This window comes from Euprymna scolopes, chromosome 24 (genome assembly GCF_053919585.1).
Source record: "Euprymna scolopes isolate OS-2025 chromosome 24, ASM5391958v1, whole genome shotgun sequence".
NCBI lineage: Eukaryota > Metazoa > Mollusca > Cephalopoda > Sepiida > Sepiolidae > Euprymna > Euprymna scolopes.
The window spans coordinates 83897649-83915148 of NC_136505.1; the positions used below are offsets into that span (position 1 = coordinate 83897649).

The 17500-nt window shown below is 15.5% G+C and overlaps 1 protein-coding gene across 5 annotated transcripts in view; it reads right to left on the reverse strand.

Moving 5' to 3' along the window:
- Nucleotides 1–17500, reverse strand: part of LOC145246815 (uncharacterized) — a 394355-nt gene that overhangs the window by 131649 nt on the left and 245206 nt on the right. The window lies entirely within an intron of this gene.

The following is a 17500-nucleotide window of genomic DNA, read 5'->3' on the forward strand; positions in this document are numbered from 1 at the left end:
TACTATTAATTCAATACTTACTATTTACTATTAATTCAATACTTACTATTTAATATTAATTCAATACTTACTATTTAATATTAATTCAATACTTACTATTTAATATTAATTCAATACTTACTATTTAATATTAATTCAATACTTACTATTTAATATTAATTCAATGCTTACTATTTAATATTAATTCAATACTTACTATTTAATATTAATTCAATACTTACTATTTAATATTAATTCAATACTTACTATTTACTATTAATTCAATACTTACTATTTACTATTAATTCAATACTTACTATTTAATATTAATTCAATACTTACTATTTAATATTAATTCAATACTTACTATTTAATATTAATTCAATACTTACTATTTAATATTTATTCAATACTTACTATTTAATATTAATTCAATACTTACTATTTAATATTAATTCAATACTTACTATTTACTATTAATTCAATACTTACTATTTACTATTAATTCAATACTTACTATCTAATATTAATTCAATACTTACTATTTACTATTAATTCAATACTTACTATTTACTATTAATTCAATACTTACTATTTACTATTAATTCAATACTTACTATCTAATAATTATTCAATACTTACTATTTACTATTAATTCAATACTTACTATTTAATATTAATTCAATACTTACTATTTACTATTAATTCAATACTTACTATTTAATATTAATTCAATACTTACTATTTACTATTAATTCAATACTTACTATTTACTATTAATTCAATACTTACTATTTACTATTAATTCAATACTTACTATTTACTATTACTTCAATACTTACTATTTACTATTAATTCAATACTTACTATCTAATATTCATTCAATACTTACTATTTACTATTAATTCAATACTTACTATTTACTATTAATTCAATACTTACTATCTAATATTCATTCAATACTTACTATTTACTATTAATTCAATACTTACTATTTACTATTTATTCAATACTTACTATTTAATATTAATTCAATACTTACTATCTAATATTAATTCAATACTTACTATTTACTATTAATTCAATACTTACTATTTAATATTAATTCAATACTTACTATTTAATATTAATTCAATACTTACTATTTAATATTAATTCAATACTTACTATTTAATATTAATTCAATACTTACTATTTACTATTAATTCAATACTTACTATCTAATATTAATTCAATACTTACTATTTACTATTAATTCAATACTTACTATTTACTATTAATTCAATACTTACTATCTAATATTAATTCAATACTTACTATTTACTATTAATTCAATACTTACTATTTAATATTAATTCAATACTTACTATTTACTATTAATTCAATACTTACTATTTACTATTAATTCAATACTTACTATTTAATATTAATTCAATACTTACTATTTACTATTAATTCAATACTAACTATTTACTATTAATTCAATACTTACTATTTACTATTAATTCAATACTTACTATTTACTATTAATTCAATACTTACTATTTACCATTAATTCAATACTTACTATCTAATATTCATTCAATACTTACTATTTAATATTAATTCAATACTTACTATTTACTATTAATTCAATACTTACTATTTAATATTAATTCAATACTTACTATTTACTATTAATTCAATACTTACTATTTACTATTAATTCAATACTTACTATTTACTATTAATTCAATACTTACTATTTACTATTAATTCAATACTTACTATTTAATATTAATTCAATACTTACTATTTACTATTAATTCAATACTTACTATCTAATATTAATTCAATACTTACTATTTACTATTAATTCAATACTTACTATCTAATATTAATTCAATACTTATTATTTACTATTAATTCAATACTTACTATTTACTATTAATTCAATACTTACTATTTACTATTAATTCAATACTTACTATTTACTATTAATTCAATACTTACTATTTACTATTAATTCAATACTTACTATTTAATATTAATTCAATACTTACTATTTACTATTAATTCAATACTTTCTATTTACTATTAATTCAATACTTACTATTTACTATTAATTCAATACTTACTATTTACTATTAATTCAATACTTACTATTTACTATTAATTCAATACTTACTTTCTAATATTCATTCAATACTTACTATTTAATATTAATTCAATACTTACTATTTACTATTAATTCAATACTTACTATTTAATATTAATTCAATACTTACTATTTACTATTAATTCAATACTTACTATTTACTATTAATTCAATACTTACTATTTACTATTAATTCAATACTTACTATTTACTATTAATTCAATACTTACTATTTACTATTCATCCAATACTTACTATTTAATATTAATTCAATACTTACTATTTACTATTAATTCAATACTTACTATCTAATATTAATTCAATACTTACTATTTACTATTAATTCAATACTTACTATTTACTATTAATTCAATACATACTATTTAATATTAATTCAATACATACTATTTAATATTAATTCAATACTTACTATTTAATATTAATTCAATACTTACTATTTAATATTAATTCAATACTTACTATTTAATATTAATTTAATACTTACTATTTAATATTAATTCAATACTTACTATTTACTATTAATTCAATACTTACTATTTACTATTAGTTCAATACTTACTATTTACTATTAATTCAATACTTACTATTTAATATTAATTCAATACTTACTATTTACTATTAATTCAATACTTACTATTTACTATTAATTCAATACTTACTATTTACTATTAATTCAATACTTACTATTTACTATTAATTCAATACTTACTATCTAATATTAATTCAATACTTACTATTTACTATTAATTCAATACTTACTATTTAATATTAATTCAATACTTACTATTTACTATTAATTCAATACTTACTATTTAATATTAATTCAATACTTACTATTTACTATTAATTCAATACTTACTATTTAATATTAATTCAATACTTACTATTTAATATTAATTCAATACTTACTATTTACTATTAATTCAATACTTACTATTTACTATTAATTCAATACTTACTATCTAATATTAATTCAATACTTATTATTTACTATTAATTCAAATCTTACTATTTACTATTAATTCAATACTTACTATTTAATATTAATTCAATACTTACTATTTACTATTAATTCAATACTTACTATTTAATATTAATTCAATACTTACTATTAAATATTAATTCAATACTTACTATTTACTATTAATTCAATACTTACTATTTACTATTAATTCAATACTTACTATTTAATATTAATTCAATACTTACTATTTAATATTAATTCAATACTTACTATTTAATATTAATTCAATACTTACTATTTACTATTAATTCAATACTTACTTTTTACTATTAATTCAATACTTACTATTTACTATTAATTCAATACTTACTATTTACTATTAATTCAATACTTACTATTTACTATTAATTCAATACTTACTATTTAATATTAATTCAATACTTACTATTTACTATTAATTCAATACTTACTATTTAATATTAATTCAATACTTACTATTTACTATTAATTCAATACTTACTATTTACTATTAATTCAATACTTACTATTTAATATTAATTCAATACTTACTATTTAATATTAATTCAATACTTACTATTTAATATTAATTCAATACTTACTATTTAATATTAATTCAATACTTACTATTTACTATTAATTCAATACTTACTATCTAATATTAATTCAATACTTACTATTTACTATTAATTCAATACTTACTATTTACTATTAATTCAATACTTACTATTTACTATTAATTCAATACTTACTATTTACTATTAATTCAATACTTACTATCTAATAATTATTCAATACTTACTATTTACTATTAATTCAATACTTACTATTTAATATTAATTCAATACTTACTATTTACTATTAATTCAATACTTACTATTTACTATTAATTCAATACTTACTATTTAATATTAATTCAATACTTACTATTTAATATTAATTCAATACTTACTATTTACTATTAATTCAATACTTACTATTTACTATTAATTCAATACTTACTATTTAATATTAATTCAATACTTACTATTTAATATTAATTCAATACTTACTATTTAATATTAATTCAATACTTACTATTTAATATTAATTCAATACTTACTATTTAATATTAATTCAATACTTACTATTTACTATTAATTCAATACTTACTTTTTACTATTAATTCAATACTTACTATTTACTATTAATTCAATACTTACTATTTACTATTAATTCAATACTTACTATTTACTATAATTTCAATACTTACTATTTAATATTAATTCAATACTTACTATTTACTATTAATTCAATACTTACTATTTAATATTAATTCAATACTTACTATTTAATATTAATTCAATACTTACTATTTACTATTAATTCAATACTTACTATCTAATATTAATTCAATACTTACTATTTACTATTAATTCAATACTTACTATTTACTATTAATTCAATACTTACTATCTAATATTCATTCAATACTTACTATTTACTATTAATTCAATACTTACTATCTAATATTCATTCAATACTTACTATTTACTATTAATTCAATACTTACTATTTAATATTAATTCAATACTTACTATTTAATATTAATTCAATACTTACTATTTAATATTAATTCAATACTTACTATTTACTATTAATTCAATACTTACTATTTAATATTAATTCAATACTTACTATTTACTATTAATTCAATACTTACTATTTAATATTAATTCAATACTTACTATTTAATATTAATTCAATACTTACTATTTAATATTAATTCAATACTTACTATTTAATATTAATTCAATACTTACTATTTAATATTAATTCAATACTTACTATTTACTATTAATTCAATACTTACTTTTTACTATTAATTCAATACTTACTATTTACTATTAATTCAATACTTACTATTTACTATTAATTCAATACTTACTATTTACTATTAATTCAATACTTACTATTTACTATTAATTCAATACTTACTATTTACTATTAATTCAATACTTACTATTTAATATTAATTCAATACTTACTATTTACTATTAATTCAATACTTACTATTTAATATTAATTCAATACTTACTATTTACTATTAATTCAATACTTACTATTTACTATTAATTCAATACTTACTATTTAATATTAATTCAATACTTACTATTTAATATTAATTCAATACTTACTATTTAATATTAATTCAATACTTACTATTTACTATTAATTCAATACTTACTATTTAATATTAATTCAATACTTACTATTTACTATTAATTCAATACTTACTATTTAATATTAATTCAATACTTACTATTTAATATTAATTCAATACTTACTATCTAATAATTATTCAATACTTACTATTTACTATTAATTCAATACTTACTATTTAATATTAATTCAATACTTACTATTTACTATTAATTCAATACTTACTATTTAATATTAATTCAATACTTACTATTTACTATTAATTCAATACTTACTATTTACTATTAATTCAATACTTACTATTTACTATTAATTCAATACTTACTATTTACTATTAATTCAATACTTACTCTTTACTATTAATTCAATACTTACTATCTAATATTCATTCAATACTTACTATTTACTATTAATTCAATACTTACTATTTACTATTAATTCAATACTTACTATCTAATATTCATTCAATACTTACTATTTACTATTAATTCAATACTTACTATTTAATATTAATTCAATACTTACTATTTACTATTAATTCAATACTTACTATTTAATATTAATTCAATACTTACTATTTACTATTAATTCAATACTTACTATTTAATATTAATTCAATACTTACTATTTAATATTAATTCAATACTTACTATTTAATATTAATTCAATACTTACTATTTAATATTAATTCAATACTTACTATTTACTATTAATTCAATACTTACTTTTTACTATTAATTCAATACTTACTATTTACTATTAATTCAATACTTACTATTTACTATTAATTCAATACTTACTATTTACTATTAATTCAATACTTACTATTTACTATTAATTCAATACTTACTATTTAATATTAATTCAATACTTACTATTTACTATTAATTCAATACTTACTATTTACTATTAATTCAATACTTACTATTTAATATTAATTCAATACTTACTATTTACTATTAATTCAATACTAACTATTTACTATTAATTCAATACTTACTATTTATTATTAATTCAATACTTACTATTTACTATTAATTCAATACTTACTATTTACCATTAATTCAATACTTACTATCTAATATTCATTCAATACTTACTATTTAATATTAATTCAATACTTACTATTTACTATTAATTCAATACTTACTATTTAATATTAATTCAATACTTACTATTTACTATTAATTCAATACTTACTATTTACTATTAATTCAATACTTACTATTTACTATTAATTCAATACTTACTATTTACTATTAATTCAATACTTACTATTTAATATTAATCCAATACTTACTATTTACTATTAATTCAATACTTACTATTTACTATTAATTCAATACTTACTATCTAATATTAATTCAATACTTACTATTTACTATTAATTCAATACTTACTATCTAATATTAATTCAATACTTATTATTTACTATTAATTCAATACTTACTATTTACTATTAATTCAATACTTACTATTTACTATTAATTCAATACTTACTATTTACTATTAATTCAATACTTACTATTTACTATTAATTCAATACTTACTATTTAATATTAATTCAATACTTACTATTTACTATTAATTCAATACTTTCTATTTACTATTAATTCAATACTTACTATTTACTATTATTTCAATACTTACTATTTACTATTAATTCAATACTTACTATTTACTATTAATTCAATACTTACTTTCTAATATTCATTCAATACTTACTATTTAATATTAATTCAATACTTACTATTTACTATTAATTCAATACTTACTATTTAATATTAATTCAATACTTACTATTTAATATTAATTCAATACTTACTATTTACTATTAATTCAATACTTACTATTTACTATTAATTCAATACTTACTATTTACTATTAATTCAATACTTACTATTTACTATTAATCCAATACTTACTATTTACTATTAATTCAATACTTACTATTTACTATTAATTCAATACTTACTATTTAATATTAATTCAATACTTACTATTTACTATTAATTCAATACTTACTATTTACTATTAATTCAATACTTACTATTTAATATTAATTCAATACTTACTATTTAATATTAATTCAATACTTACTATTTAATATTAATTCAATACTTACTATTTACTATTAATTCAATACTTACTATTTACTATTAATTCAATACTTACTATTTACTATTAATTCAATACTTACTATTTAATATTAATTCAATACTTACTATTTACTATTAATTCAATACTTATTATTTACTATTAATTCAAATCTTACTATTTACTATTAATTCAATACTTTCTATTTACTATTAATTCAATACTTACTATTTACTATTATTTCAATACTTACTATTTACTATTAATTCAATACTTACTATTTACTATTAATTCAATACTTACTTTCTAATATTCATTCAATACTTACTATTTAATATTAATTCAATACTTACTATTTACTATTAATTCAATACTTACTATTTAATATTAATTCAATACTTACTATTTAATATTAATTCAATACTTACTATTTACTATTAATTCAATACTTACTTTTTACTATTAATTCAATACTTACTATTTACTATTAATTCAATACTTACTATTTACTATTAATCCAATACTTACTATTTAATATTAATTCAATACTTACTATTTACTATTAATTCAATACTTACTATCTAATATTAATTCAATACTTACTATTTACTATTAATTCAATACTTACTATTTACTATTAATTCAATACATACTATTTAATATTAATTCAATACATACTATTTAATATTAATTCAATACTTACTATTTAATATTAATTCAATACTTACTATTTAATATTAATTCAATACTTACTATTTAATATTAATTTAATACTTACTATTTAATATTAATTCAATACTTACTATTTACTATTAATTCAATACTTACTATTTACTATTAGTTCAATACTTACTATTTACTATTAATTCAATACTTACTATTTAATATTAATTCAATACTTACTATTTAATATTAATTCAATACTTTCTATTTAATATTAATTCAATACTTACTATTTAATATTAATTCAATACTTACTATTTAATATTTATTCAATACTTACTATTTAATATTAATTCAATACTTACTATTTACTATTAATTCAATACTTACTATTTACTATTAATTCAATACTTACTATTTACTATTAATTCAATACTTACTATCTAATATTAATTCAATACTTACTATTTACTATTAATTCAATACTTACTATTTACTATTAATTCAATACTTACTATTTACTATTAATTCAATACTTACTATTTACTATTAATTCAATACTTACTATTTACTATTAATTCAATACTTACTATCTAATATTAATTCAATACTTACTATTTAATATTAATTCAATACTTACTATTTACTATTAATTCAATACTTACTATTTAATATTAATTCAATACTTACTATTTACTATTAATTCAATACTTACTATTTAATATTAATTCAATACTTACTATTAAATATTAATTCAATACTTACTATTTACTATTAATTCAATACTTACTATTTACTATTAATTCAATACTTACTATTTAATATTAATTCAATACTTACTATTTAATATTAATTCAATACTTACTATTTAATATTAATTCAATACTTACTATTTACTATTAATTCAATACTTACTATTTACTATTAATTCAATACTTACTATTTACTATTAATTCAATACTTACTATTTACTATTAATTCAATACTTACTATTTACTATTAATTCAATACTTACTATTTACTATTAATTCAATACTTACTATTTAATATTAATTCAATACTTACTATTTAATATTAATTCAATACTTACTATTTAATATTAATTCAATACTTACTATTTAATATTAATTCAATACTTACTATTTACTATTAATTCAATACTTACTATCTAATATTAATTCAATACTTACTATTTACTATTAATTCAATACTTACTATTTAATATTAATTCAATACTTACTATTTAATATTAATTCAATACTTACTATTTAATATTAATTCAATACTTACTATTTAATATTAATTCAATACTTACTATTTACTATTAATTCAATACTTACTATTTAATATTAATTCAATACTTACTATTTAATATTAATTCAATACTTACTATTTAATATTAATTCAATACTTACTATTTACTATTAATTCAATACTTACTATTTAATATTTATTCAATACTTACTATTTAATATTAATTCAATACTTACTATTTACTATTAATTCAATACTTACTATTTACTATTAATTCAATACTTACTATTTACTATTAATTCAATACTTACTATCTAATATTAATTCAATACTTACTATTTACTATTAATTCAATACTTACTATTTACTATTAATTCAATACTTACTATTTACTATTAATTCAATACTTACTATTTACTATTAATTCAATACTTACTATCTAATAATTATTCAATACTTACTATTTACTATTAATTCAATACTTACTATTTAATATTAATTCAATACTTACTATTTACTATTAATTCAATACTTACTATTTACTATTAATTCAATACTTACTATTTAATATTAATTCAATACTTACTATTTAATATTAATTCAATACTTACTATTTACTATTAATTCAATACTTACTATTTACTATTAATTCAATACTTACTATTTAATATTAATTCAATACTTACTATTTAATATTAATTCAATACTTACTATTTAATATTAATTCAATACTTACTATTTAATATTAATTCAATACTTACTATTTAATATTAATTCAATACTTACTATTTACTATTAATTCAATACTTACTTTTTACTATTAATTCAATACTTACTATTTACTATTAATTCAATACTTACTATTTACTATTAATTCAATACTTACTATTTACTATTAATTCAATACTTACTATTTAATATTAATTCAATACTTACTATTTAATATTAATTCAATACTTACTATTTAATATTAATTCAATACTTACTATTTAATATTAATTCAATACTTACTATTTACTATTAATTCAATACTTACTATTTACTATTAATTCAATACTTACTATCTAATATTCATTCAATACTTACTATTTACTATTAATTCAATACTTACTATCTAATATTCATTCAATACTTACTATTTACTATTAATTCAATACTTACTATTTAATATTAATTCAATACTTACTATTTACTATTAATTCAATACTTACTATTTAATATTAATTCAATACTTACTATTTAATATTAATTCAATACTTACTATCTAATATTAATTCAATACTTACTATTTACTATTAATTCAATACTTACTATTTAATATTAATTCAATACTTACTATTTACTATTAATTCAATACTTACTATTTAATATTAATTCAATACTTACTATTTAATATTAATTCAATACTTACTATTTAATATTAATTCAATACTTACTATTTACTATTAATTCAATACTTACTTTTTACTATTAATTCAATACTTACTATTTACTATTAATTCAATACTTACTATTTACTATTAATTCAATACTTACTATTTACTATTAATTCAATACTTACTATTTACTATTAATTCAATACTTACTATTTACTATTAATTCAATACTTACTATTTAATATTAATTCAATACTTACTATTTACTATTAATTCAATACTTACTATTTAATATTAATTCAATACTTACTATTTACTATTAATTCAATACTTACTATTTACTATTAATTCAATACTTACTATTTAATATTAATTCAATACTTACTATTTAATATTAATTCAATACTTACTATTTAATATTAATTCAATACTTACTATTTACTATTAATTCAATACTTACTATTTAATATTAATTCAATACTTACTATTTACTATTAATTCAATACTTACTATTTAATATTAATTCAATACTTACTATTTAATATTAATTCAATACTTACTATCTAATAATTATTCAATACTTACTATTTACTATTAATTCAATACTTACTATTTAATATTAATTCAATACTTACTATTTACTATTAATTCAATACTTACTATTTAATATTAATTCAATACTTACTATTTACTATTAATTCAATACTTACTATTTACTATTAATTCAATACTTACTATTTACTATTAATTCAATACTTACTATTTACTATTAATTCAATACTTACTATTTACTATTAATTCAATACTTACTATCTAATATTCATTCAATACTTACTATTTACTATTAATTCAATACTTACTATTTACTATTAATTCAATACTTACTATCTAATATTCATTCAATACTTACTATTTACTATTAATTCAATACTTACTATTTAATATTAATTCAATACTTACTATTTACTATTAATTCAATACTTACTATTTAATATTAATTCAATACTTACTATTTACTATTAATTCAATACTTACTATTTAATATTAATTCAATACTTACTATTTAATATTAATTCAATACTTACTATTTAATATTAATTCAATACTTACTATTTAATATTAATTCAATACTTACTATTTACTATTAATTCAATACTTACTATTTACTATTAATTCAATACTTACTATTTACTATTAATTCAATACTTACTATTTACTATTAATTCAATACTTACTATTTACTATTAATTCAATACTTACTATTTACTATTAATTCAATACTTACTTTTTACTATTAATTCAATACTTACTATTTACTATTAATTCAATACTTACTATTTACTATTAATTCAATACTTACTATTTAATATTAATTCAATACTTACTATTTACTATTAATTCAATACTTACTATTTACTATTAATTCAATACTTACTATTTACTATTAATTCAATACTTACTATTTACTATTAATTCAATACTTACTATTTACCATTAATTCAATACTTACTATCTAATATTCATTCAATACTTACTATTTAATATTAATTCAATACTTACTATTTACTATTAATTCAATACTTACTATTTAATATTAGTTCAATACTTACTATTTACTATTAATTCAATACTTACTATTTACTATTAATTCAATACTTACTATTTACTATTAATTCAATACTTACTATTTACTATTAATTCAATACTTACTATTTAATATTAATCCAATACTTACTATTTAATATTAATTCAATACTTACTATTTACTATTAATTCAATACTTACTATCTAATATTAATTCAATACTTACTATTTACTATTAATTACATACTTACTATCTAATATTAATTCAATACTTATTATTTACTATTAATTCAATACTTACTATTTACTATTAATTCAATACTTACTATTTACTATTAATTCAATACTTACTATTTACTATTAATTCAATACTTACTATTTACTATTAATTCAATACTTACTATCTAATATAAATTCAATACTTATTATTTACTATTAATTCAAATCTTACTATTTACTATTAATTCAATACTTACTATTTAATATTAATTCAATACTTACTATTTACTATTAATTCAATACTTACTATTTACTATTAATTCAATACTTACTATTTAATATTAATTCAATACTTACTATTAAATATTAATTCAATACTTACTATTTACTATTAATTCAATACTTACTATTTACTAATTATTCAATACTTACTATTTAATATTAATTCAATACTTACTATTTAATATTAATTCAATACTTACTATTTAATATTAATTCAATACTTACTATTTAATATTAATTCAATACTTACTATTTACTATTAATTCAATACTTACTTTTTACTATTAATTCAATACTTACTAGTTACTATTAATTCAAAACTTACAATTTACTATTAATTCAATACTTACTATTTACTATTAATTCAATACTTACTATTTACTATTAATTCAATACTTACTATTTACTATTAATTCAATACTTACTATTTAATATTAATTCAATACTTACTATTTACTATTAATTCAATACTTACTATTTACTATTAATTCAATACTTACTATTTAATATTAATTCAATACTTACTATTTAATATTAATTCAATACTTACTATTTAATATTAATTCAATACTTACTATTTAATATTAATTCAATACTTACTATTTAATATTAATTCAATACTTACTATTTAATATTAATTCAATACTTACTATTTAATATTAATTCAATACTTACTTTTTACTATTAATTCAATACTTACTATTTACTATTAATTCAATACTTACTATTTAATATTAATTCAATACTTACTATTTAATATTAATTCAATACTTACTATTTAATATTAATTCAATACTTACTATTTAATATTTATTCAATACTTACTATTTAATATTAATTCAATACTTACTATTTACTATTAATTCAATACTTACTATTTACTATTAATTCAATACTTACTATTTACTATTAATTCAATACTTACTATCTAATATTAATTCAATACTTACTATTTACTATTAATTCAATACTGACTATTTACTATTAATTCAATACTTACTATTTACTATTAATTCAATACTTACTATTTACTATTAATTCAATACTTACTATCTAATAATTATTCAATACTTACTATTTACTATTAATTCAATACTTACTATTTAATATTAATTCAATACTTACTATTTACTATTAATTCAATACTTACTATTTACTATTAATTCAATACTTACTATTTAATATTAATTCAATACTTACTATTTAATATTAATTCAATACTTACTATTTACTATTAATTCAATACTTACTATTTACTATTAATTCAATACTTACTATTTAATATTAATTCAATACTTACTATTTAATATTAATTCAATACTTACTATTTACTATTAATTCAATACTTACTATTTAATATTAATTCAATACTTACTATTTAATATTAATTCAATACTTACTATTTACTATTAATTCAATACTTACTATTTACTATTAATTCAATACTTACTATTTACTATTAATTCAATACTTATTATTTACTATTAATTCAATACTTACTATTTACTATTTATTCAATACTTACTATTTACTATTAATTCAATACTTACTATTTAATATTAATTCAATACTAACTATTTACTATTAATTCAATACTTACTATTTAATATTAATTCAATACTTACTATTTACTATTAATTCAATACTTACTATTTACTATTAATTCAATACTTACTATTTAATATTAATTCAATACTTACTATTTAATATTAATTCAATACTTACTATTTAATATTAATTCAATACTTACTATTTAATATTAATTCAATACTTACTATTTACTATTAATTAAATACTTACTATTTAATATTAATTCAATACTTACTATTTACTATTAATTCAATACTTACTATTTAATATTAATTCAATACTTACTATTTAATATTAATTCAATACTTACTATTTAATATTAATTCAATACTTACTATTTACTGTTAATTCAATACTTACTATTTACTATTAAATCAATACTTACTATTTACTATTAATTCAATACTTACTATCTAATATTAATTCAATACTTATTATTTAATATTAATTCAATACTTACTATTTAATATTTATTCAATACTTACTATTTAATATTAATTCAATACTTACTATTTACTATTAATTCAATACTTACTATTTACTATTAATTCAATACTTACTATTTAATATTAATTCAATACTTACTATCTAATATTAATTCAATACTTACTATTTACTATTAATTCAATACTTACTATTTACTATTAATTCAATACTTACTATTTACTATTAATTCAATACTTACTATCTAATAATTATTCAATACTTACTATTTACTATTAATTCAATACTTACTATTTAATATTAATTCAATACTTACTATTTACTATTAATTCAATACTTACTATTTAATATTAATTCAATACTTACTATTTACTATTAATTCAATACTTACTATTTACTATTAATTCAATACTTACTATTTACTATTAATTCAATACTTACTATTTACTATTAATTCAATACTTACTGTTTAATATTAATTCAATACTTACTATTTACTATTAATTCAATACTTACTATTAAATAATGATTCAATACTTACTATTTACTATTAATTCAATACTTACTATTTACTATTAATTCAATACTTACTATTTACTATTAATTCAATACTTACTATTTACTATTAATTCAATACTTACTATTTACTATTAATTCAATACTTACTATCTAATATTAATTCAATACTTACTATTTACTATTAATTCAATACTTACTATTTACTATGAATTCAATACTTACTATTTACTATTAATTCAATACTTACTATCTAATAATTATTCAATACTTACTATTTACTATTAATTCAATACTTACTATTTAATATTAATTCAATACTTACTATTTAATATTAATTCAATACTTACTATGTACTATTAATTCAATACTTACTATTTACTATTAATTCAATACTTACTATTTACTATTAATTCAATACTTACTATTTAATATTAATTCAATACTTACTATTTACTATTAATTCAATACTTACTATTTACTATTAATTCAATACTTACTATTTAATATTAATTCAATACTTACTATTTAATATTAATTCAATACTTACTATTTAATATTAATTCAATACTTACTATTTAATATTAATTCAATACTTACTATTTACTATTAATTCAATACTTACTTTTTACTATTAATTCAATACTTACTATTTACTATTAATTCAATACTTACTATTTACTATTAATTCAATACTTACTATTTACTATTAATTCAATACTTACTATTTACTATTAATTCAATACTTACTATTTACTATTAATTCAATACTTACTATTTACTATTAATTCAATACTTACTATTTAATATTAATTCAATACTTACTATTTACTATTAATTCAATACTTACTGTTTACTATTAATTCAATACTTACTATTTACTATTAATTCAATACTTACTATGTAATATTAATTCAATACTTACTATTTAATATTAATTCAATACTTACTATTTAATATTAATTCAATACTTACTATTTAATATTAATTCAATACTTACTATTTAATATTAATTCAATACTTACTATTTAATATTAATTCAATACTTACTATTTAATATTAATTCAATACTTACTATTTACTATTAATTCAATACTTACTATTTACTATTAATGTAACATTTGTTATTTATTATTAATTCTATGCTTGTTATTTATTATTAATTCAATATTTGCTATTTACTATTAATACAATATTCTTTTCTACTAAATGTTTGAAATTATTTTTCATTAGTTCAATTTCTCATTTATATGAGAAATTGGACCAATGAAAAAGAATTTCAAACAAAATTTTCTCATGTAATGATGAAAAATTTTCATCAGATTTTAGATTTTTTTTACATAAGACCTTGGTGTTTACATTATCTTATCACTGGATATATTTGCAACGTAGTATTTGACATCCTTTTTCATCAATATGTTTGATCAATATTTTTTGTAATTTTTGGAATAGAACGGTCTGCTCTTTTGTATTTGGAAATATCGTATCGTCCAATTGATCGATTTCCGTTAACTTCCCAGGAAAATCGGAAACTTTTCCGCATTGAAACATACGATAAAAATTTATAATTTGATAAACTCGTTACATTTTATTTTTACTTGTGATTATTTTTCTGCTGAATGATTTTGCGTAATTTTTTAAAATCTATGGTCATTTTGACATGATACGTAAGTACGCACTAATGTTTTCACCTAAAATGCGTCGGTTTAAAAGGTGACCGATTTACACAAACAACAAAAAATTAATAAAAAAGATATAAATAAATGCTTTTGGCAAAATGTCAGTAATAAAATTTGAAAAGTTTAAGAAAAGTGATTGGAGTTTACCCAACCGAAACAAAATCTAAACCAAGAATCTACATCTATCAAGAAACCGATTTCTTGTATATATTTCTTGCTTCCACCTTTATTTCATTATCCAGATTCATTTTGTTTTTTATCAGCTTTTCGCAGTTTATTTTTATCATCGACTGTTTACGAGTTTTCTTTCAGTTTATTGAAAGTAAACTACTTCTGCCAAATAGAAAAGAGGAAAAAAGAAAATGAGGAATAAAGTTCTGTCTCCAACTAAACGCTGAGCAAATGGAAGCGACAATTTGTTTTGGTAATCACGTATATTTCCTTTTCATGTCAAAAACAGATTGTGGCGTCAGAA